The sequence below is a fragment of the Terrapene carolina genome, unplaced genomic scaffold, assembly GCF_002925995.2.
Source record: "Terrapene carolina triunguis isolate 2854851 unplaced genomic scaffold, T_m_triunguis-2.0 Scaffold53, whole genome shotgun sequence".
Classification (NCBI taxonomy): domain Eukaryota; kingdom Metazoa; phylum Chordata; order Testudines; family Emydidae; genus Terrapene; species Terrapene triunguis.
In genome coordinates, this window is record NW_020664404.1 from 9,091,840 (window position 1) to 9,115,529 (window position 23,690).

Genomic DNA, 23,690 nt, shown 5'->3' on the forward strand with positions numbered 1-23,690 from the left:
CCCGGGGAGCCGTGCAGCAGCTCTCCACCCCAGCTCACCTCTGCTCCACCTCCTCCCCGAGCACGCCGTCGCTGCTCCACTTCTCCCACCTCCAGGCTTGTGGCGCCAATCAGCTGTTTAGCGCCGCAAGCCTGGGAGGGAGAGAAGCAGAGCGGGGCAGCGTGCTCAGGGGAGGAGGCGGAGCAGAGGTGAGCTGGAGCGGGGAGTTCCCCTGCGTGCCGCCCCCCCCTTACTTGCTGCAGGCGGCCCTCCCTGCGCCCCCCTGCCCCAGCTCCCTCTGCCTAAATGCCAGCAGCGACCGGGGTGGCCGAAGATCCGGCCGCTGCAGTTGCCGCCGAAGAAAATGCCACCCCCCAAATCCTAGCGCCCTAGGCAACCGGCCCTGGGGTATGGTAGGGATTGTGAGATGCTGCATGTGGGGCTGGACAGGACCCTATGGATTCGGGTAACACAGAAAGTGGTGCTGCGGTTGGGTGGGGGTTTTGGGGACTTCTGGGTAATAGCGGGGCTGGGCACTGGGCCCCTGAGCTCCCAGGGTTTGCTATCCTCTGTACGTAGATTAGTGCAGATGTGGGGTCTGTGGTGCTGCTTCTCTTGGAGCTCAGCCCCTAGTGTATGTGGCTAACCTACTGGGTGCCTTGCCTCCTGGGGGCCAGGTTTGCTGGGCCCTCTGGTTCTGAGATGCCTAAGCTTCCATGCTGGACTCTCGGCACTGCCCCCTTATGCTTCATGCATCTCTGTGAGGCCTGGACGCTGGGTACGTGTGCTCAGCCTGGTCTAAGCCTCCTGCTTCCCCCTGGCGTTAACCCTGCCCGCACCTTTGAGGCAGCCCCTGGATCCGCAACTGAACGTGGAGCCAGGGGTGTTCCAGGAATGGCTGTGGCCCCAGTCTCCCCTCCTTCTCTGGGCTGGTGGTGCTGCCTTGTCCCTGTAGCAAGCAGAGAGCAAGAGGGCCATCTCCCCTTCCTTCTCTGCCCCTCACCAATGCAGGATTGTTCCCTTCACTCTGGGGCTCCGAATGCGCCACCCACAGGGTTCTCACCATTCCCTGGGCAAAGTGCTTCCACAGGCTGTAGAGCTCACTGCTGGGGCATCCTATTCAGCCTATGCTCTGCTCAGTTTCATCCCATTGCTCGTTGGACCGTCTCTCCTCCTTCCTTGGCCTTTGCCCCCTTCTGGGCCTTCCAGTCTGTTACATCCACCCATCCCCTTCTACGCTAAGCCCTGCAGACAAGGGGCCAGGCGCTCTATGGCCCTCCACCACGTGTAGCTGCTTACACCAGTGCTCGTGGGTGTGAAACACTCGTGACTGGCTTAGTGCTGGGGAGGGGCAGGGCGCTGGACAGCCAGGTCCCTGCCCCGAGGAGCCAACGGTCTGATGAGAGGAGCGCTAGGCCGCAAACTGACCGTGCCATCACTCTCTGCTTTGTGCGTCACAGCAGCCGCGGGGAGCCCGGCGGGCATCTGCAGGAGGGAGCTGAAGGGGGAGAGGGTTGGAGCCGGCCCCGTGGTCCCCCGGAGGAGGGTGCGGCCACGGAGGTGTGGGCGGGAAGAGGAGGCCTCTTGTGGCTGGTACTTTTCCCCCATCCATGGTCGAGGGTTGGTGCGGGCAGAGTGAGGGGGGAGTGGGGCTGTGCAGACCCCCAAAGGGCAAGTTCAGGGGGGTGGAGGCGGGGAGCCAGGAGGAGGGGAATGGGTGGCAGGGAGGTGATTCTGATTCTCTTCCCGTCAGCCACTCTCCCCCCAAATCCCCCCGTGCCCTGGCGAGCCCTCTGTGCTGCTTTCTCCCCTAAGCGGTGCCCTGAAGAGCCCTCTCTGGCTCAGCCTCAGCAGCGTCCTCGCTTGCACGATCTGCATGTCCTAACCTTCCAGGCGGAGAGCCCAATCCTTCCTCGCGAACAGCTTTGGCCAACCTTATTTTTAAACTGTGGCTCCACGCTGCCTCTCCAGCTGCGATGTCTGCATGAGCTCTGCCCCTGGGACTGGAGGTGAGGGGGGCTTGCATGCATGCTAAGCAGTGGAGCCCAGCGGAAAGGGGGTGACCCCGCCGGCTGCATGGAGGGAAGGCACAGCCAGGCCCCCGGTATGTGGGGCAGGGCTTTGGGTGCACTGCAGGGGGCCACGCAGCAGCCAGTGGGCGTTGGAGCAGATTAGATGGAGGTGGCTGGATTAGCTGTGTAAAACTGTCTTGGAGATGATTACTTAAAGCAGCGGAGGAGGAAGGCTGGGGGGCAGGGAGGAAAGAGGCCAGAGGTGGCCAGTAATCCTGCTCAATCTGCTTAGGCAGAGCGGTTCCTCCAAGGATCCGGCTCGGGGAGGAGGCTGCTGAAACAGGACTCTGTGCTTTCCATGGTCGTTTCATCATCCCAGTGCGCTTGCAAGCCTCTGGCTCCTAAAGGGTTAAGGTCGCCCTGGGGGCCACAGTGTTTCTCGCTGCTGGGAGACTCTGCTCCCTTTGCTTGTAAAAAGCAACAGAGGGACCTGTGGCACCTTTAAGACTAACAGAAGTATTGGAGCATAAGCTTTCGTGGGTGAATGCCCACTTCATCCCCTCTGTCCCTTTGCTTGTGTAACCCTGCTGCTGGTGAGGGCTTGATCCTGAGAGGTGCTGAGCACCTACAGCTCCCTGTGCCACTGCTGTTAGGACTCAGCCCCCTTCCTGATGGTGGGCCTGATTCTGAGCACATCTTGCTCCCTTCTCTGCAGGAGAAACCAGTGTAACCACAAACTCCCTGGGCTGGGGGAAAGCCACAGCCAGTGGGGTTTAGTGAACAGAGCGATGGAACCAAGGGGTGTTTCTGAGGCTGTTTAAACATCATAAGTCTCAGGAAGAAAAGTGGCATTGTTATCCCCATTTTACAGGTGGGGAAACTGAGGCAGGGAGAGGTTAGGACCCCAGGGTCACAGAGCAACTTAATGGCAGAGCTGGGAATAGAATCCAGGAGTCCTGACTCCCACTCCCTGCTGCTCTAAGTGCTCGAGAACATCTGGCTCCCATCTTGACAGGAGAAATCTCCTTGCAGATTCCTGCCTAGGACGCTGACCCCAAGGAGGAGCATGGAGAGGGTTCCTTTCCCAGGAAGGGCTGGTCAAAGTCTGCCCGTCGCTTCTCACATCCCCTACCAGAGAAGCTGCTTGCGGGGGGTGTCTCACCAGCAGGTGCTGCTGAGGACAGAGACAGTGGGACCCTTCCCCCCCACCTCGTCCAGTGCCAGACACGGATACCAGCTGTGTCAGCTCATTGGCTTGTGCCAGTTTGCAGTCAGCAAAGCCATAATCTCCCTTTTGGCACGAGACCAGCGGAGCAATTATCGGGCTGACCTGAGCTCGCCCAGCCGTGGAGAAGTTTCTTTCCAGTCACCAAACCTGCTGCCAGGGTCCCATCTGTCTTGGGCTAACTAAGCGGGGTCGACACTCCACATAAATGCAGAGGCAATAGCAGAAGGGAGACGTGACCACTCGCCTGCTCAGAAGGGCCAGGTTTCCCCCCCTTTTAAAGTTTCTAGGAGAATTTTGACAGGGGCTGGTTAGACCCAAGCATTGTGGGGGCAGGTGATGTGCAAAGTTCCCCTCCGTGTGCTGCCAACACCTCTCTGTCCCAACCCACAGCTCTCTGACCTCTCAGTCGTGACCTGCAGCCGTGTTCTGATCTGCCTGAGCGGACACTGTTACTTACCCCAAGCCATGCAGTGGTAGTGCCCAAACAGCCATTTTGGATTAGACTGAAAACCACCAAACTCATTTCACTCATTTGTCACAGATTCCAAGGCCAGACATCAGCTCGCCTGCTCTGCTGCATAGCTCCAGCCATTAGTCAGATCCGAACTCAGGGGCTCTGCTGCATCCACTCTCCCTTTGCCCTCTCACCAAGAGCCAGCCCCTCCATTCCCTTTGTAAGAACCCCCTGCCCAGGCGAGGCCACGAACAGCTGAGCACTTGATGTTCCCTCTGCGGAGGTTACAGGAGGCCACTAATCTTTGAGCCCAGGGCTGCTCACGTCTTTCTAATCAGCTTCCCCAGTGCTCGGTCCCTGAGTGAATGTACTAGAGCAGGGGTTTTCAACCTCTTTTCAAAAAATTTCAAATGGAGCTGCAGACCCCTTTGGAAATCTTAGACATTGTCTGCAGGGGTCTGTGGACCACAGGTTGAAAACCACTGTATTGCAGACAGAAGTGAGGGCCAGGTTGCTGACCTGGGTCGTCAGCTTCCTGCTAATCCCCGTCTCTCACCGGCCAGGCTTCCCTGCCAGCATCTGCACGCAGCATGGGCAACCATTCTCCATGGACTATCCAGTGGCAAAGCCAGGAATAGAACCCAGGAGTCCTAGCTAGCGGGGATGTGCGGACCCCCTGCATTGGGCTGGGTTCGATGCACACGCAGTGCCTGGCCTTCGGCACCAAAAGGTTTTAGGCCAGATTTCTCAATTGTTCCCTCATCCCCTGTGACCTTTCCAGAAGAGGTATTTGGCCGGGTTTCCCTTGTCCTGTTAACGCTTCAGGGACGAAAATACAGGGACAATGTCTGTGCAGTGCTCTGGGATACAGGGAGTGTATTCCAGAGGCAGGAGACTCCAGCCAGGATTCTTCTGTGCCCTGTGACCATGCCAGATTAAAAGTGATCGCTAATAAAGCCTGTGCCAGTGTCAGATAGGGAGGAGCCCACTTGGGCTGGGGTGGTAGTTGAATCTGTGCTGGGGTCTCCCCTAGTCCCTTTGTTAAAGTGCGCAGGGTCTCGGGGGCAGGGGTACTTGTACCGATGAACCGCCGAGCAGGAATGTTGTTAGTGGCCTCTGGTGATTCTGTTTCAATTGCAAGGGCTGTCTGGGCTCTCTGAATTCTCTACCAAGCAGGGCAGGAGGGTCGTGACTCTTAGTGGTTGGGCTTTTAAAACAAGATAAAATCTAACTGACCTTTTTTTGAGGGGGTTCTTGCATCCCCTCCTGCCTCCCCGTTTGCCTGCCGTGACTCTGAGAGGGAATAGCTCTGTTTTTCAGAAGAGCTTGTGACTCTGGGTTTATGTTGGGCACGGGGCTCTGTTGAAAATCTGGCCCCAATGGTGGGTGCGGAGCACTTGGCAGCCTGGCCCCAACAGCCCTGGGATGAAAAGAGAAAGTCCAGCTGCCTAAGTGCACTGGTTATTAGGGGTATTCCAGGAGCAGCCGGAGGCCTCAAACGATAATGGGGCCCCACTGCACTAGATGCTGGAGTGACACTTGGCGTGAGAGACAGTCCCTGCCTCAAAGAGCTCACGGTCTGAATAGACAAAGCCAAAGGGTGAGGGAAAGGAGGGGTTATTCTCCCCATGTTACACGTGGAAAACTGAGGCACAGACAGATGACGTGACTTGCCCAAGGTCACGCAGGGAATCTGTGGCAGAATCAAGAATAGAACCCAGATCTCCTGATTCCTAGTCTAGTGCATGAAGATCATGCATCTTTTCTTGCTCGTTGGATGGACGTCCCTTTATCCACCACCAGTGCTTTGGAAACCCTCTCCAAGCATGTTTCCCCCCCAACAATGGGTCTTGGGGACCATGTAAAGCAGCTCTTGGGCTGCCTAAGCCTCATTCCTGCTCCTGCTCCTCACTCAGCTTGGTCAGATACGTCCCACAACCCTCCTTGTGGTGCTTCCTAAGAGGATGGAGACAGGGCAGCTTCTGGTATACCAGGAGGATATGGCTAAGCATGAGCTGGTGTCCAGAGTCCCCCATGTGGGATCCCTCCCACACATAGACATCCTGGATAACCTCAGCCAGCCTCCTTGGGTTGGATGTGGGGGAGGAGTCAGTGGCCCACAGGCTGATGACTGCTGCATCATGCTGACCAAGTTGGCCAAATTCTGCTGAGCGGGAGGAATGCACCGTTCCCTGGGGAGCAGGAACACGGTGCTCGCCTGGGGGCATCCCCGCGTTGCCCCGGCTGGTTACTGACCGTCCTTAGCTGTTATGCCAATTAAGCGTGTGTGCAGGTGGCGGGGGAGCGCAGCTGGGAATGAGGAGAAGAGCCAGAGGAACGGAACGCTCTGTATTCTTGGCCCTGCCAAAGTTAAAAGGGTCTAGCTGGGTGTCAATTCGGTGGATGAGGTTCTGTGGCCTGCCAGGTGCAGGAAGTCAGCGATGGTCCCGTCTGATCTTATGGTCTATGATGGCTGAGTAGGGAGGGGACGTGCTGCGTAGGTCCCTCACCTGCCCTGCTAGGCACTGGGAGGGCTACTCAAAAGATGGAAGAAGGAGTGGTTGTGCCAGGAACAGGGCCTTTACTAAAAGCCACTAGCTAGCACCCGAGTTCTCACCTGGCAGAGAATGGCCAGCCTGGGTCCTGCCTTCCCCACATCTCAGCAAGGTCACTCATTATAAAGACCATGGCATCTCCCAACAGGTGGGACCAGGCCATGCTAACGCCTGCCTCCCTGGATACAGGGACCTTGCCAGCCACCAGAAAAGACCCTGCTTCCCAAGGGGGTCTCTGAACAGGCGATTGATTCTCTTAACAAACTGGGCCAAACTAGCCTTAAATGGAGTCAGCCATTGCTCGGATTGGACTGCATGTGAACTTGCTTCCCTGGGGATGAACATTCACCTCCAGCTTGCCGGGCAGCCACATTCCAGGTCAGACAATCTCAATGCACCCGGGCTGGCACCTGCCCCTCTTGATGCTAGAGGTCAATAACTGGGGGAGGGAGATAAGGTGGGTTGTTTATTCATTAACAGGCTGCAAAGATCAAATCTCTGCTGGACTCTTAGTCCTTGGGGAGGTCCTGGCCGTGGGCCCAAAGGAAGTTACCAGCCAAGACTGTCTGGTGCCTTCCCCAGCCAGCATGCCACACAGCATTTGGCATACACCTCCCTTAACACTGTTGCTGCTGGTCCCTCTGGGCTGCTGTCAGTCGAGCTACTGGGGCTTACTCCAGACAGCAGGTGACCATTCATACCTGTATCTTTGTACTTTTAACCATGTACAGAGGGAGAGGTGGGCCCTGCTCCTGACAGCTCCCTGTCTACTATTCTGCCAGCCTGCCCCTGGCACAGCAGAGGTGCTCTGCCAAGGTATACCTGGTGTGCTCTAAATGCAGATACTGGGAATGGCTGGCAACATTCAAGGAGTTAACCTGACAGCCCTGCTACTTGCATTGCCAGCCTGTGGATAGGAACGGAAGGAACAGGCCTTGAAACCCTGAGGGAGAGATGGGTCAGTATATAGCAAGGCTGCTGCACTGGGCTCCCCAGCTCCCTGTAGGGGTCCAGACAGTCCCTTCCCTGCTAACCACTCAGTGGGCTCAGCAAAAGGTGAAGCAAGCTCCTTTCCTGTCCAAGCTGTCAGCTTGGGTCAGCCCAGGTGGCACCCCACTTGCCCTGGCTGTCTGATACCTGCACCCTCTGTCTGCATTAACCCTTCCGATGCTGCACCCAAACCCCTTTCCTCACCCCAGCAGCTGCCTCCCCTCCAGAGAAGCCCATCAGTGAGCCAGGCAATATACCTGAACACTAAATGGGGGCCCAACCCAGAATCATTTAGCAGGGGTGGGGTGATGGAGGCTATTAGGTCTATTAAAAGATGACTTGTGCCTGACCCAGCCCCGGTTTGGATAGAACTGAACCCACACCTGACCCAGGAGGTGTGGCAAACCTACAAGCTGGCCTGTGCGCTTGCCAAGTGGGGTGGAAGTGTGGGGACAGGGTGCAGATGGGAGAAAATGACTTGAGGGAGGTCTAACAGCGTGGCCTGCCCCTTTAAGGGCCGGGGGCCTGGGGCCAGCTAGCCCTGGTCAATTACCAGACTCAGCTGGGAATGGGTCAAGTGATTGCAAACCAGCAGCCAGGTGTGCTCAGGGGAGGGTGATGGCTTTTGAAGTAGGGGAGTTAAAGGGGTGGGTGGGGGTTTTTTTTGCCAGCATTGAGGCAAGGGTGATGTGCAAGGTGATGTGATTTTTGGAGGGATGTAGCCCCATGTGGGCAGAGGAACTGCTTTGTGTGGCTGTTTTGCCTGAGTTTAGTGTCTGAGTTAATAGGAGGCATGAGGCAGCAAGTGTACTGGGGTTGCCTCTTCCTCTCCCCACGTAGGAGTGAAACCTCAGACAAAGAGGCAGTTTCAGTCCAGTGATCAGTTTCCTTCCTGCCTTGGGTGCTAGGAATTTTCTGCCCCTGAATGGCTGTGCTCTGTCAGTTGGGTCTCTGGGTTAGGGACAGGACTGGTATCCAGTGCTAGGAGCAGGGAAGTGGGAGATGGATGGAGGCCGGGGAGCTCTTGTTCCCCAGGGAACTGTAAACAGCCGTATACTTAGCAATCCCCAACATCCCATCTTCCCATCTCTCCCCCTTTTCCCCACTCCTCTTTCTGATCCCTGACTGTTCCCCTTCCCCCCACTGATAGAACCCTCCTCCATTCTGCCTCCTAGGACCCTATATAAGTGACCCCAATCCATCTCCTCCCTCTCTCTTTCTGGATGCCCAGAGCAGGAGTTGAGCGAGAGCTGCTGAGAACTCACTCACGTTGGGAAGGGGAATTATGGAGGCTGGTTTTCTGCTGACTGCACGGCTCTCCCCGGTCCTGCTGGGGCTGGCAGCTCCGGCACCTTGCCCATCCCTCTCACCACGCAACCTAGGAGCGTACCGGTCCTTAGCAGCTGCCCCAGATCTCTGCACCCTGCTGGGGGCATTTGCAGGAAGGTCTACGTCTCCTGTGATGCCCAAAAGGGCAGAGCGGGGGGAGGGATGCAAGCCAATGCCTTTCTGTGATTCCTCTCACGAGCCCAGATGGATGGGGCACTGCTTAGGCCGAGCCCATGTACTGAGGGAGCCCCTGCCCCCCTGTGACTGGCCCTGATCTAGCCTGAGGGAGCCCCCCCACCACCTGAGACTGGCACAGACTCCACAAGCCCTAGCCGGAGGGAGCCCTGTCCCCATCTGACACAGGCACCGAAGCCTGGCTTGGATTCCCTCACTCTGTGTGTGTCCAACCATGCCTTGCTGTCTCTCCCTTTCCCTCCCTCACCTCCGTCTGCCTCTCCCTCCTCCTTTCTCCACAGGCCCCCCCTTCCCCCTGCCTGAGTCAGCTGCTGCCATTCAGAGGCCATGTGAGCCTGCACACACATGGCTCGCAGCGCTGCACAGGGCTGTATTTTTAGCAGACGGTATCAAAAGCATAATTATGTCTGTTGTTTAAATGCAGCCTCTTTGTTGGCAGCTCGCAGAGCCTTCAGCTGGCTCCCAGGCTATGCTACCAACAAGGAGGGCAAGGAGACAATGAGAAACCCAATCCCTGGCTACTCTGAGACTGCCCGAGGCCAGCGGGGTCCAGGTGGCAGGGGATAGAAGTCCCCTCTCCAGGATCTGGGAATACCTTCCATTCAGGTAGGTGTGAGAACTTAGCTCCTTTCACTGCTCCCTCTGCTCTGGCTGGACCAACTGGGGGCACAGGGGGGTGAGGAAGAAGGGTGAGAGAGCCACAATTCCCACTCCCCAAAAAACTTACTTCTGGCTCTCTAACAAGCCCAAGCTCCCAGGCCAGGTGCGTGCCAGCTGCTGGTTTCTCAGAAGGACGTGGCCCAGAGCCTGCCAGATGCTTACCTAGGGTGTGGGAGATGATTAGGCTGAGGGGGCAGAGAGGAGACTGGCTGGGGTTTGTCAGAGGTGAGGTGTGTGAGGTCAGATAGTTTTTTGGGGGGCGGATTTTAGAGCTGGGAAAAGGATGTGGTTTGAACGGGATGTTGGAGGATGTGGGGGTTGTTAAAGGAGTCTGTATTCTACATTTGTAAGGGGAACCTACGTTCCTTTTCTATTTCCTAGCCCCTTTTCTCCCTTCTCTGGGGACCCACATCCCCAACCACCACCTTTTTTTAACCAAAAACATGCCCTCAGGAAGGTGCCAGCCAGGGCAGCATCAGGACTGTACCAATAAGTACTAAAAGCAATAGCCTTCAGGGGTTGTAACGGGGTTCCCCTTAGGTTCATGAGCTGCAGAGGTATAGGAGACGGATGGGGGTAGCCAGCTTTCTGTGTTCTGAAGGGTACATGGATCCTGCTGGGCCCCAGACAGACTGGGATTGGAGCAAACTGAAGGGTTTAGTTTAAAAATAAATAAATAAATAAAAAAGTCTGTCTGTAAAAAGCTCACCTGGTATAGAAGTGGGGAGGGATCTGTCTCTGCTGGCAGCATTAATTCATAATAATATTGAATCCTTTGAATTTCAACAGCACTCACTCCACTGCATATGTCTAAGCACTTTGCAAACGTTAAGCCTCCAAACTCCCCGTGCAGTAGGTCCTCATGTGACAAAAAGGAGAAACTGAGCCACTGACAGGGGAAGTAACTTGCCCTAGTGCCTGAGTGGTAGAGCTGAAAATAGAACCCAGGCCATGTGATCTAACCACTAGACACCACTCCAGTAGCAGGGCTGGGAACAGAACAGTCCCCCTGCTCTAACCACTGAAGTTGTGGTTCTCAACCTTTGCCTCCAGGTCCTCACTTCCATTTAGCAATATGGCAGGGGTAATCATGGTGGTCACAACCCCTTGACACCTGTTTACCATCCCTCCCCCTTCAGAGTCATGACCCTCCTGGCTGAGGATCCGTGCACTAGAACATGCTTCTCCTAGAGCCAGGAATGGAACCCAGGAGTCCCGACTCCCAGTCCCCTGCTCTAACCACTGCTTACCAGCACACCTGGGTGCAGGCTGCTCATTTGCCCTTCTTCCTAATGCTCTGTAGGTGACGACGTCTAGACTGGGTGTCACGGGGACAAGTGAGGAGGGGTGACTGGCTGAGGGCAGATGGGACCCATGGTTCCCCGGCAGCACCCATCTCCCTCGACATGCTCCTATGGCAGAGAGGCTCAGAGTGAGTGCAGGAAGCCTCAGCTACCACTGTGAAAGCCCTGGCTGTTCCCCTTTGGACGTGAGTTTCGGCACTGTTTGTCATTCTGACCCGGGCTAGACATGGGGCCTGGGGGTGTTGTTTCTGTTTCTGACAGGGTTTTTCTATCGCCTACGGGGGGGCCTCCAGGTCTGGTCTGATCGGGCTGCTCCAGCCTTTGGGGGGAGGGGGGTGGAGACTCTGGAAGAAATCCAGAACTTGTGTTAATTGGCTGCTAGAGGAAAAATAGCCCCATGGAACACTAGAGATAAACCCCAAACAACAGCTAGCCCTGAGCACCCCCATGCTCCGAATCCAAGGGTGGAGCTGATCAGTGTCCCACTGCTATGGGAAATGTAAATGCAGATGGAGTTGGGCACCTTGGAGTTCTGCTTGGCTTAGTGGTGTTTAACACTCTCCCCACCTGGAGAACTAGGTACAGCAGAGACTAGGGACCTGGACATGAATGGGCTCCATGGGCAGTAGGAGGGGTTCCATGCAGTTAGCACAGGGTTATAATGAATCCCTGGGGAGAAATGATTTCTGAACCATTTGCCTGTGTCTGTCTAATCACCCCACACACTCTCTTTTGCTATAGGTGCTCCTCCCTCTATCTGTCTGTCTGTCTGTCTGTCTATTTTAGGTTTTTCTGTGGCGCTCCTTACTGTACTCCCTAAGCGTAGTATCTAAGTCTAACTGCTCAGATTCCTGGGTCGCTCTTGCAAACATGGATCTGAGACAGTTCATTCGCTTATTGTCTGTGTGCCCAACTCAAACCTGTACACAGCAAAACCAAGCTGATTAAACAATTGCATGAAATAGATCAAAGAAACCAGACACCTGCAGAAAATCATTACAGAAATCAGCCAGATCAGGGGTCCTGGGGTCCCTCTCCCGATTTCTATTAACCCTTTGCGGTAGGATGCAGGGGTCTGTGGGTGGATCCACAGGCCTCCATGTTGGGGTATTTCAACCCACGGGTGTCTGACCCCAGCTCCTTCTGCTTTCTCGCCTTTTGAGTTTTTGTTTGAGATTCCGCCCCTCCAGAGGGACAACGCTGAGTTCTTATCTGTCCCTTTAGCTCCCTAGCTCAGCCCAGCAAGGCTTGGAACCCAGCCCATTCCCCACGGGATGCCTCCTGTGCTCTGAATTTCTCTCTGTAATACTGGAAGCTGGCCTCATGCGCTCTACAAGGCATCACAGTGCAGAGACCAGTGGCACGTTGGCATGAGACTGTGACGTTGCCATTCGCCTGCATTGGAACCTGGATATACAACAGCTGATAATTGGTTTCAGCTGATGCCAAAGGGTGGGGAGGGGGGAGTGACAACCTTAGAGTCTGAACACAGGCAACAGGCAGGCAATTAGTACGAGCTCAGAGCTCGCCTGTGCTAGAAGCTGTTCTGATCTACTTCCCAGCCACCCCTTCACTACAAACAGGCGCTAATTGGTTCCCTTGTTGACTGTCTGAGCTAAGCGGCCAAGGAACGAATAAGCCATGGTGCGGGTTCTCGCCCCTGCACCCCAATGGGAGTCCCTTAGGGCAGGGTGTGGCACATGGGAGAAGCTTGCCTTGCCGCTGCCACTCCAATAAATACAGGATGTTGCTCCCCAGGGGTGTCCCATCCCCCTGGGACATGAATTGAGACCCAGCAACTCTTTATACAGAGGGGCTGCCAAAATCACATTTTGCCCTGGGCTGGATTTGAACCTGTAACCTGGTGCTCAGAGCAGGGCGGGAACCGACTTTTTCCATTTTTCTTTTTCATTCTGAAATGGAATGAAAATTTAAAAAAAAATGTCCTGCAAAACCAAAATCCGCCCCTTCCTTCCCCATTTGTTTTGGGTGAATCAAAATGTCATTCCAATGTTGACTTTTTTTAAAAAATTGCTGTTATATTTGGATAATGAAATTCCGTCAAAAATAGAAGCAAAAAACCATTCTGAAATGACCCCGGACGACTTCCATGGGAACGCGCGGTTGCATTTTCCTCTGTACGAAATGTTGTTGAAATCGATGCCCTTCTCTGTGAAATGTTTCACTTTCCACAAATCCACATTTCCTGGTGGGAAAACGTCCCCACGGGAAACTCCTGACCGGCCCTACTCGCTGTGATCAACCCCATTAGAGATGAAAGGGTGCTGCCTGCTGCCTGGTTCTGGGAACCTCTTCTGCATTCAAACCCAGTGAGACCTGCCCTGTTGTTGGGTGACCGGCCTCAGTGCCCTTCAGAGCCCAGATTGCTTCTGGGCCATAGGATAGGATCAGGGTTTGTGGGGCGAATCCCCAAAGCAGAGAGCTTCACTCCCGCAGCAGGGAGACGAAGCCAGAGGAAACAGCAGCTGTTCTCTGCCCTCTAGCAATTGGGCCCATGCAGCCTTGGATGCTGGCAGTTGTTTTTTTCATGGAGAAAGGCAGGAACTGGCTGGGATACTGAATTTTCCCACATTTATGCCCTGGGGATTTGTAATTGCAACCTAGACAGTCACTGGAGTGGGGCAGGAAAGGAGCTTGGCTTGAGGACAGTGCCTCTAGGAAGCCTTGGTCTACACTAGAGAGATGCGCCGTGCTAAGCACCATGGTGCCTGCCTGCATACCACACCCTGCATCCACACACACACGTGCGCCCCATGGTGCATGGTTAGTCACCCCACCATAAGGATTGGGCGAGCTTCAAGTAAGGCTCATTATGCTGTCACTAAGCTGGTCTCTGGTGTACTGTCTGTATGCATGGGGATTGCTGGCATGATAACCCCATGGGGGCAAGAGCTGCTTGGTCCAGTGCCCCACGATGCACCAGTCGCTGCTGTCCTGTATGCCTTCAGCATCTTCCTCTAGCCTGGGCAGGGTGTGGGGCTGGCTGGCAAGCCTGGAGATGAAGGAATGGGGAGTGCTTGGTGGCGGAAGGCTGTAACTGGGATGGAGCAAGATGTGTCTCCTGGCTCCCTTTCCCAGTTAGTGGGAGCAGGGATTAAGGGCAAGGCAGACAGCAGCCATTGGATAGCTGCCATTGATTTCCCAGTGGGCTGGCAACCTCCAGCGAGGGAAACAGCACAGAGCTCGTGGTTGGTAGAGCTATACCCGTGGCCTGGGCTGGCTTACTAAGCCCTCAGTCCCCAAGGGGAGCTTTTAATTGCATCAAGGTATTTGAACCCAGTTAATGCCTCTTATCTCCATAAGCAGGAGTCCCCACTGGGCAGGGGACGTACACACGCACAGGGGGAGCACAAAATTGCTGGAGAAGCAGGATAGGGCCTTTCTTTGCCGCCCCCTTCCCCGCCTCGCTGCCCTGGGTCTTGGTTGAAGGGCGCCCCGGAATCTCACCTGCGTGGCACCTTTCAGAGCATCCTGAGTGCATCACGATGCTGATGAGATGCTGCAGGTCTTACCCCCCTCGCCCTGTTCTTGGAGCCCCCTTTTCCTCTCTGGCAGGACTCACGGCTGGTGCTCTCCACCACAGGCTTGGGGTTCTTTGGCTCAGTTCCACGCCACCCACGACTTACTTTAAGAAACCCCTGAAGAGTAGGATGTGCCAGGGGACGCTCCCCGAGACACCTGATAGGGTGACTCAGACTGGGGGAGGGGGGGCGGGGCCTGCCTGGTGGTAGGGAACCAGGGAAAGGAAGGGGATAGGGGATCCTGTGTGTCCTGGGATGTGTCCTGTGTGTCCCTAGCATATGTCCCGCAGTAGGCACTCGCCCTGCCCTATAGGGCCCCGTGCCCCCCACATGCAGCTTGGGGTTGCAGTCCCTGTGGCTGCACATGAAGGGAGCCTGTGCTTTGGAATCTCACCCAGATACCATGGTGACGAGCGCATTGCAGAGGGACAGGTGGGGTAATAGAGTTTGCGGTGGGGGGCGGGGGGAGATTCTACTTGCCGTTTTGCATGGGGAGGAAAGAGAGAGGCAGGGAGAGATTTAATCACAAGATAATCAGCTGCTGAGGTGTTCGTTAGGTCCAGCCCCAAGGAGCTGGTTTGGGTTGCGATGCAGGGGGACACGCATGCATGCCTCCTTTGCAGAGATAAGTTTGGGATGCGAGGGGTGCGAGTCTGCCCCATCCCCGAGTGTTTGGGACACCAACCAATGCTTAGCTTTTGGGAACCCAGGACGTAACAAGAAACTGACGGTGGAGGGACGCTGTCGCTGAGGCAGCAGAGAGCGTTAAAGGCAGCTTTGACACAGGCAGAGTCTGCTGGCACATGTGCCTGCTGCAGTGAGGCTGTCTGCTCATCCTGTAGGCCTCTCTACCTTTTGTCTTATTTTAAGGGGTCCTCTGCTTTTCCCCAGGCTCAACCCTTTAAGAGATGCAAGGTCTCTGATTGGACTCATCCCTTTAAGAGGCGCCATCCCTTTAACCAGGCTCATCCCTTTAAGAGGCTACTGAATACCTGATTCTAGCAGGGTTCTTGTGACTTCTTAGTAGTATGGAAAAAAATTACACTTACTATACCCCCAAACCGCCCCTCTCTTCTCAGACCCATCCGCCATATGTCCCTCAGTTCTTGTGCTGATCAGTGACTGAATGTCTCCTGAAACTTGCGTGCGCTTGGCCAGCCTTATAGGGAAAGGGCGGGGGGGGGGGGGGGGGGGGGGTAAAAAAATAGCCATCTCCCTACAGAGAGTTAGCATGGTCATGAGGCATGAACAGGGGACTGGGAGCCCCTTCTTGGCTCTTGGAGGGGAGCATGAACTATTGGTTAGAGCGGGGGGCGGGGAAGGGGGGGCACTGAGCACAGGCCTTCTGGTTTCTATTCTCAGCTGTGAGAGGCAGTGCGACTCCTTGGTTAGCATAGTGGCACTGGGTAACAGGACTCCTGGGTTATCTTCTCAGTTCTGCAAGGGAGTTAAGCCTTTTGCTTAGGGTAGGGGAGCTGGGGAGTCAGGACCCCTGGGCTCTATTCCTACTTCTGCCACAGATTTGCTGTGTGGCCTTTGGCTTGTCCCTTCATCTCCCCATGTCGATTTCCCCATCGGTAAAAGGGGGATCATTGCTGGGAAAACTAATGCGATACGGCTTGCAACGCGCTGCTTCGATGCTAGATATCAGCCTTCCCCATTTGCTCCCGTGCCATCTTCCTCCCACCGCCCCACATTTTCTCCCCCCTCCCCCCAGCCCCGGCTGTGGGAGTTCGCGTGTGTGACTCCCATTCAGCAGCTGTCCAGGACGAGCGAGCCGTACCGCCAGCCAGAACTGAAGGGGAGTGAAGCTGCCAGAGCAGTTGGGCTGTGTCCCTAATTCCCAGAAAGCTACTCGTGTGGGAGTGGATGTCCTCTCATGCCCTCCGCTCCGCTGCAGCTTTCAGACTCCTGAAGGTTTGACGTTTTCAAGCACCGGGCGCAGATTAGCAATAGCTTTCTTGTCCGTCTCAGCTGGTGCTCAGAGGGAGAAGGGGAAGGAAGGTCTCTTTTCCTCTTCCCCCTTCCCTTCCTCTCTCCACTCCCCTTCATCTTCATCACCTTCATAGCCTCAGGTAGGTCCATGCTGGGCTGATTTTCGATTTGTGTGTGTGTGTGTTTGGCTTTCCGGCAGGGATCCACTTACAGGGCTTGGGTGTTCAGAGAAATTAATGAAAAGGAAGGGCAAGGGGTGGGGGAATCGTATAGAGGGAGAAAATAAAGGAGCTGTGAGTGAGAGTGCCCCAGACAAGGGGCCGCTGTGATAAGCGATCTGGACATGCTGGGGGGTGTGTGTGTGGGGGAGCTTGTTGCCGTTTTGCATGGGGAGGAAAGAGAGAGGCAGGGAGAGATTTAATCTGCTGCTGAGATATTGTTTGTTAGGTCTGACCCCAAGGAGCTGGCCTGGGTTGTGCTGTAGGGGGACAGGCGTGCGCCTCTCCTCTGCAGAGCCAAGTTTGAGATGGGAGGGGAGTGAATCCATCCGGGAGGAGGGAGAGGGAAAAGGGGTGATGCTGCTCCGCCAGTGCTTTCAGGAGGCGGGATGTGGTGGGTCGGTTCAGGTCGAGCCAGGCTCAGTGGCTACTTCATCCTTCCCAGCCATCTCTACTGAGCGTGTTGTAATAAGGAACAAGCCTTTTGCATCAGAAACTTCAGGGCCCTTCCTGCCATAGATGGCGGCTAGGGCTGGATCTTCCCTTTCCCGCCCTGGCACCTCGTCCCTCCTCTCTCCCTGTCTGCTCCCCAAATTGCAGCCTGTCAGCTGCAGAGCTCCATCTGAGCCCGAGCGGGTTAGCTGCCCTGGAGTCCCTCATCCATGCCAGGAGGGCGTTTCCTGCTGGGCAATGCCAGCCTGTACTTCCAGCTCATCCCTCACCATTGTAGTGAAGCGGGTGAGCCCCGACTCTGCACAGGGCACCCAGGCTTTGGTGCCAAGGGGGTTAAGCAGGGGAAGTCACCGAGGTTTCTAATTCGGGAGCTGCCGTCCTGGGACGGGGTGGGGGGGGGAGTGTTATATTTCTTTGGCTTTTGTTTATACAGTTCGGTATTAAAGCTCTTCAGCTCAACTTTAAAAAAAAAAACAATGCACCAAACCAGGCAGAACCCACACCTGGGCAGCTGCTGTCCCTCTGTTCGGACCCGGTCCCAGAGCAGCCAAAATAGCAGTCGCTGGGGGGCTGCCAGTCGGATTGCCTCTGACCCGCTCACGGCGCTCTCTCTCCACTCTCTTTTGTATTGGCCCAATTCAGCCCTGGAGCAAGAGGCACAGCACCCCGAGACTGCTGCAGGGCTGGGCCTCCTTACCCCAGGGAGGGATTTGAGTTGATCCATCTCTGCCTCTTAGAAGCTGTCCAACCTATAAGGGCAAAAGCTTCCCGCTGGCTCCCTGACATTCAGTAACCGCCAGTGGCCTGGCGGAACTCAGACCTAGGGCAAGGCTGTTCACAACAAATCCCCACCCAGGCAGGGCCCAGCTCTTTAGTTCCTGGTCAGATCCAGAGTCGCTCTGAATCGGCTCCTCCAGCTTGGGGGTGGAGGCATCTTTGGGCCGGTGGAAGGTCCCATTCGGGCCCAGTGCAGGTTTTCTGGATACCACTGTATGCAGGAGGTGGAAGGGACAGAGCTGGGGCTGAACTATCTGTCGTTCAGAAGGAGTTGCCACTGATTGGCTTGGAGTAGCGGGTTGGCTTTTCTCTGCTTACCCTACGCCCCATCACACCGAGACAGACCCCAGTGCCCAGCGAGTGAGTGGGGAATCTAGGACCCAAGGGGGCCTCTTCCACCCCAGCCATGTTTCTTGGGGAGAAAACTGCAGAGAGGAGCCAGCCAAAGCAGGGGCGGCTCCAGGCACCAGCGCAGCAAGTGCGTGCCTGGGGCGGCATGCCTGCAGGAGGTCCGCCGGTCCCACGGCTTCAGCGGCAATTTGGCGGTGGGTACGCCGAAGGCGCGGGACCGGCAGATCACCCGCAGAAACGCCGCCGAATCCGCGTGACCAGCTTGGGGCGGCAAAAAACATAGAGCCGCCCCTGAGCCAAAGGCTCCAGCTGCTAGGAGTAGAGCAGAAGCAGCCCAGGCTGGGACCTGTGGACATTCAGAGAACTTGCTGCAGTTTCCGCTTTGTACATACAGGCTGTTCACACCAACCCTCTCCATTTCAGCCTCACTCCACATCTGATCCCCATCCCGCCTTCTCCCCTCCCCTGTCCCCCCTTCCCTTCCCTTTCTATTTAGCTGATTTCCTTCTAACTCACTCCCACCATCCCCTGGAATTGTGGCCATTTGCTGCCATCACATTGTTCGCTCTGCATGTATGTCCTTCCCCTATCCTGTGTCCGTCCTGTCCATTGGTTTGTAAGCTCTTCAGGGCAGGGACTGTCTGCTGGTCTGTGTTTGCACAGTGCCTGGCACAGTGGGGCCCTGTTCTTGGCTGGTTCTTAGGCACTACCATAATAAACTCGATTTATTAACCAGGCTCCTGATGCTCTTCTGGCTTCACCAGGGTAATCATTTTACAGCTAATTTCCCCTCCCCTCCACGTTTTGTCACAGCTGCAAACCCAGCAGAGCCCTGGGAATTGGCCCTGGCTGTTCTGAGCCCTGTACCAACCCCACCCTCGCCCCACCTTTCTGGGAGAACCAAACTTCCTGGAGTTATGTGACTGCCAACAGGCTGCAGCTGCCCTGGGGAGAGCTATGGGGGAGAGAGCCTTCCCCCCACCATCTTGCATGTCAAAGAAGGAAGCATTGATGCCTCAAGCCAATGCCTGATCCTCTCCCTGGTCTCCGGCCCTACCTTTTGCTGGGGCTCCATCTGTGCAGAAGAATGATTCTTGGAGTGGCTCAACAAGGGCCACACCATGGGGCTGAAAGGGCAGCCCTGCCTGCAGATAGTTGTTGAGCTGTGGCTTGTCCTTACCAAATGCATGCCCAAGTGCCTGAGAGTCTGGTTGCGCTTCCTCTGCATCGTTGAGTGGTCAGAGACCAGGAGCTCCTCCTGCAATGTTCTCTCCAGCACCTCCGAGTGCGTGGGTTGGTGGGGGGCTGTTGATGATCTGGTGAGTGCAGGCTTGGGGGAGAGAATGGGGTGGCAGGAAAGCTGATGGGGGAAAGAATCAAAGATTATCTGGCTCCAACGCTTTGCTCAGTCATGAAAGGTCTTGGCAGAGGGGCCATGACCGTCAGAGTCTTGTCTTTGTTTTCTTGGCATGGGGCTGGTGATTTATTTTTTTTATCCTTCCTTTTCTGTTGGGATTGAGTCACTGTATTTGTTTAACCCTTCTCCAGGGAGGTTCTGGGGCAGCTCAGCATGCTGGGAGGTAGGGCAGCCAGGCTGCTGTGGGCCCAAGTCCAAATGCAGGCGCTGGCTGTCTCTGTTTGGCTTTTTTTTGGACTTGTTGAGTTCCCGACTTCAAGCAGTCTCCAACGTAGCCCCCGGGCATGCACGCTACCCAACCAGCAAACACCCACCCACACATGCATACCAGGGCATGCCCATCCTGGCACCCACATTAGCACCGACGCAGACACGCACACACAAACAGGTGCCCACATGCATGGATAGATACACCTGGACATAGACCTGACATGTACACAGAAGGTGACCCACAGTCGAAGACTTGCACAGTTTGGTACATACGCTTCCATCAGTTGGGCACGCAGCACTCTGCCATAGGCCTGCATGCAAATGTTGGGCACATGCGCGAGCTCTCTCATATTATTTATTTATGTACTTAGTGCTCGTGAGGCGCTAGGACGCTCTGTGGCCACAAAAGAAGACGGGTCTCTGTCCCCGAGAATTTACAGTCTCAATGGGTAGCATGTGGCCAAGGGAGAGGGGGAAGTCCAGTTTGACGTATATATAAAGATCCCAGTCATTGCCGTATCTGACGGACGTGCACACACATGCATGGACCCGTGAAGAGCTGCAAAGGTTATTTCATACCATGACGTCTTTTTCCTCTCTCCCTTGTCTCCTCTTTGCCAAGGATATATTGAAGTGTTGAGACTGTAGCTAGGGGATGTGTGTTCTCCTGTTTAGGGGGCATGGTTTATGCATGCATTGCTAGAGGACCTGTACCCCGCTGTTGGGCATGCTGGTAGGGGGCGTGTGTGTGTGTGTGTGTGTCCCTGTTGGGTATGTCGCTATGGGGTGCATGTTCATTTGGGGCATCGCAGTGGACCCCTATGTCCTTCGGGTGCGTTGCTAGGGAACCTGTCCATTTTGAGGAGGTTGCTAAGGGGGTGGCTCTGGCACTGGTGGTTGCTATGGGAACTGGAGTTAGTTCCCCTCTTGCTCTCTCCCCCTTTCATAGAGACCAGGTTTAGATGCTCCATGGCCCCGTGCTAGGCCCAGAACCCATCTTCCCCCTCTCCTTCCCCACAGAGCCTTGCCAGTGCTCTGGCACCTAGCCCAGCCCGGCTAGATTCAGGAAGGGTTAATAATAATGCTGCTCCTCACACACAAGGCCAGACCACACAGCAGCTGCTGAGCTTTAAGGAGGCGGCCTGTGGCCTGATGTTAATCACGCCGCTCAGCCCACGGCCATGTCCTCCTCTCACCCCCCCCCCCCCCGCACCAAAGCGCCATCTACCAAAGGCCTCCCCTGCACCTCAAGACAAGCACCCACTGCTGCAATTACCTCCAGAGGTGACTGCACATAGAGGAGGTGGAGGGGAGCTGTGTGGGGCGAGTGGATGGGTGGCAGGTGTAACTGCTTGGCTGTCATGTTTATATAACGTGTGTGGGGGGGTAAGGAAACCCCCACGCTCTACATAAGGCTAACAGTAACTCTCCCAGCAAGTCCGCCATCATTTCCCTGCAAATACACTGAGCTCCGGGCACTTTCGTGTGTGTGAATCAGACAACTCATAGACTCATAGACTTTAAGGTCAGAAGGGACCATTATGATCATCTAGTCTGACCTCCCGCATGATGCAGGCCACAAAAGCTGACCCACCCACTCCTGGAATAATTCTCTCCCTTGACTCAGCTGTTGAAGTCCCCAAATCATGATTTAAAGACTTCAAGTCGCAGAGAGTCCTCCAGCAAGCAACCCCTGCCCCATGCTGCGGAGGAAGGCAAAAAACCTCCAGGGCCTTTGCCAATCTACCCTGGAGGAAAATTCCTTCCCGACCCCAAATATGGCGATCAGCAGAACCCCGAGCATGCTGGCAAGATTCTCCAGCCAGACCCACATTGACCATTGATACTAATTACCAGCGATGGCATGTTATTGACCTATTGACTAAAATCACGTTATCCCATCAAACCATCCCCTCCATAAACTTATCAAGCTTAATCTTAAAGCCAGAGAGGTCTTTCGCCCCCACTGTTTCCCTCAGAAAGCTGTTCCAGAACTTCACCCCTCAGACGGTTGTCTGCTCAGCCTGGATATTCAAGGCCCCACGATACTTTTCTTAAGCGTTGGGGTTTGAGCCGGTGTCCCAGATTCCCAGCGGTTAGAGAAGATGCTGTGGCTGCTGCCCTCCAGCCCAGAAGTGGCTGCATTTCCCTGGCGCCTTCTGTATAGAGTAGCAAAGGGCTATGGCTTCCTGTGGGGAGAAAGGGCCTAGAGAAACGTAAGATATTTATCATTATTACCTATTAGCATTAGCCACAAATATGAGCGTATGTTCATGGTGCCTGTGTGAATATTTGTCAAAAGTTCATGTATATGTCCGTGCTTATGAGTATAAACTGTCTGAGAGAAAGTGAGAAAATATGCGTTTATGAAATATGGGGCTTGCATATGTTATGTGCACGTCTCTCTGCCTGCGTCCATCTCTTTCTGTGTGAGTGGACATGTGTATTTGTATATATGTATGCCTGGGTGAGTATGCATGCATGTTTGTGTGTACATATATGTCTCTGTGTGTGCAGGTATGCATATGTTGTTATTTATTGTTTGTGTCATGGTAGCACCTACAGGACTGTGGTTGGCACTGTAAAAAGACAGCATAAAAAGACAGGCTCTTGCTGTGTTTTATAGAGGCATGTCCGTTTGAGTGTGCCTGGATGCATGGTGTGTATAGGGGTGTAGTGTGTGTGTGTGTGTGAATGGACTCCCCACCCCCCGGGGCAAAAAGCTCCAAGAAAACATTTCATGCATTAGACTGGCTACAATGTTTCCTCTTCTTTACTCCCACACGTCCGTCAGTCCTCACCACACTCTCCTTGGCACTGGGGGAGATAATGCTTCCCTAAGACACTCTTCATAACTGCCTCATGCTCTTGATTAAAAATCCCGAGCTGCCAGAATCTCCTTTAAAATCACAAGCTTTCTTTCCATCCCAGTTGTTTGGTGAGATGCTAAGTTTCTGCGAACTCCAGCTCATTTCTTGTAAGAAAGAGGCACTCTACCCAACGAGAAGGTGGGGGGTGGTGTTTTGCAGGCAAGGAACTGCATGGCGGGGATGGGAGTAAGGGGTAGGATCTTGGTTTAGTGGGATACAGTACAGATAAAGATCAGGCAAAACCAAGGGTAGGTGTGGGGGTTTGAAAGCCCTACTGGTTGGGTTTTGAGGTTGCAAAATGAAATGTAGCATGGGGGTTCATTTCCAAGTCCCGTTTAACTTCACCCTAGTTCTTCAGGACAGTGGGTTAAATCATCCCAGGTTTTGCCCGGCTTTCTGGAGATGGGGGGGATTTTGGAATTGGGGTGCATACCACAGCATGTGTGGGCATACCCCATTTGCTGGAGTTTCCATTAGGGGAAGATTCTTTATTAGTGGAGAATGAGCTCCTCTTGAATCCCACACCATATCCCCTTCCCCACCCCCCAAATCCAAACCCAGGTCTGCAGTTTGTAAATTTGCTTTATCTTTATAATAGGACAGCTCCAAATTCTGGATTCCCCCTCACCCTAAACTGTGCAGGGAGGAATGGGGTGGCAGGGATGCTGCTGAGATCCAGAGCTGGAGGTTTTTAAGAACAGGTTGTTACACATTTGTCAGGGATGGGCTAGGTTTACTTGGTCCTGCCTCAGCACAGGGGGCTGGGCTACATGGTCTCTGGAGGTCCCTTCCAGCCCCATGATTGTATGAACATCGTGGGTTGGGCCTGGCTCTTGGTCATGCAAAGTAACCAAAGATCTTGAAAGGGACAATTGATTGCAAACCATTTGGGGAATCCGGGAGCAAATCAGCGTGAGTGTGCTTGGGAGTTCGAACCTCGGGCAGCTCCAAAAAGCTGCTGTGGAAAAAGAGTGAGAGAAATGGACAGATTCCGGGGCATTTGAATTCAGCTGGCAGAGAAATAGCTGGGGGCGGGGTAATGAACTCATGTTTTAACCCATCCCCATCAACAGATTCCTAGGGAAGGGAGTTTTAGAAATATATCCTGTTGTGATTAGAAGATCTAGTCTCCTGTTTCCTATATATTGAGGGAGTGCGGGGAGCGAGGGCATGAGCATTGAAAGGGAAGAATTTTTGTGCTGATGAAAGTG

At 54.7% G+C, this 23,690-nt stretch overlaps 1 protein-coding gene across 1 annotated transcript in view; it reads left to right on the top strand.

Moving 5' to 3' along the window:
- HR (HR lysine demethylase and nuclear receptor corepressor) overlaps positions 1-23,690 on the top strand; it is a 56,018-nt gene that overhangs the window by 818 nt on the left and 31,510 nt on the right. The gene's annotated exons all lie outside the window — the stretch shown is intronic.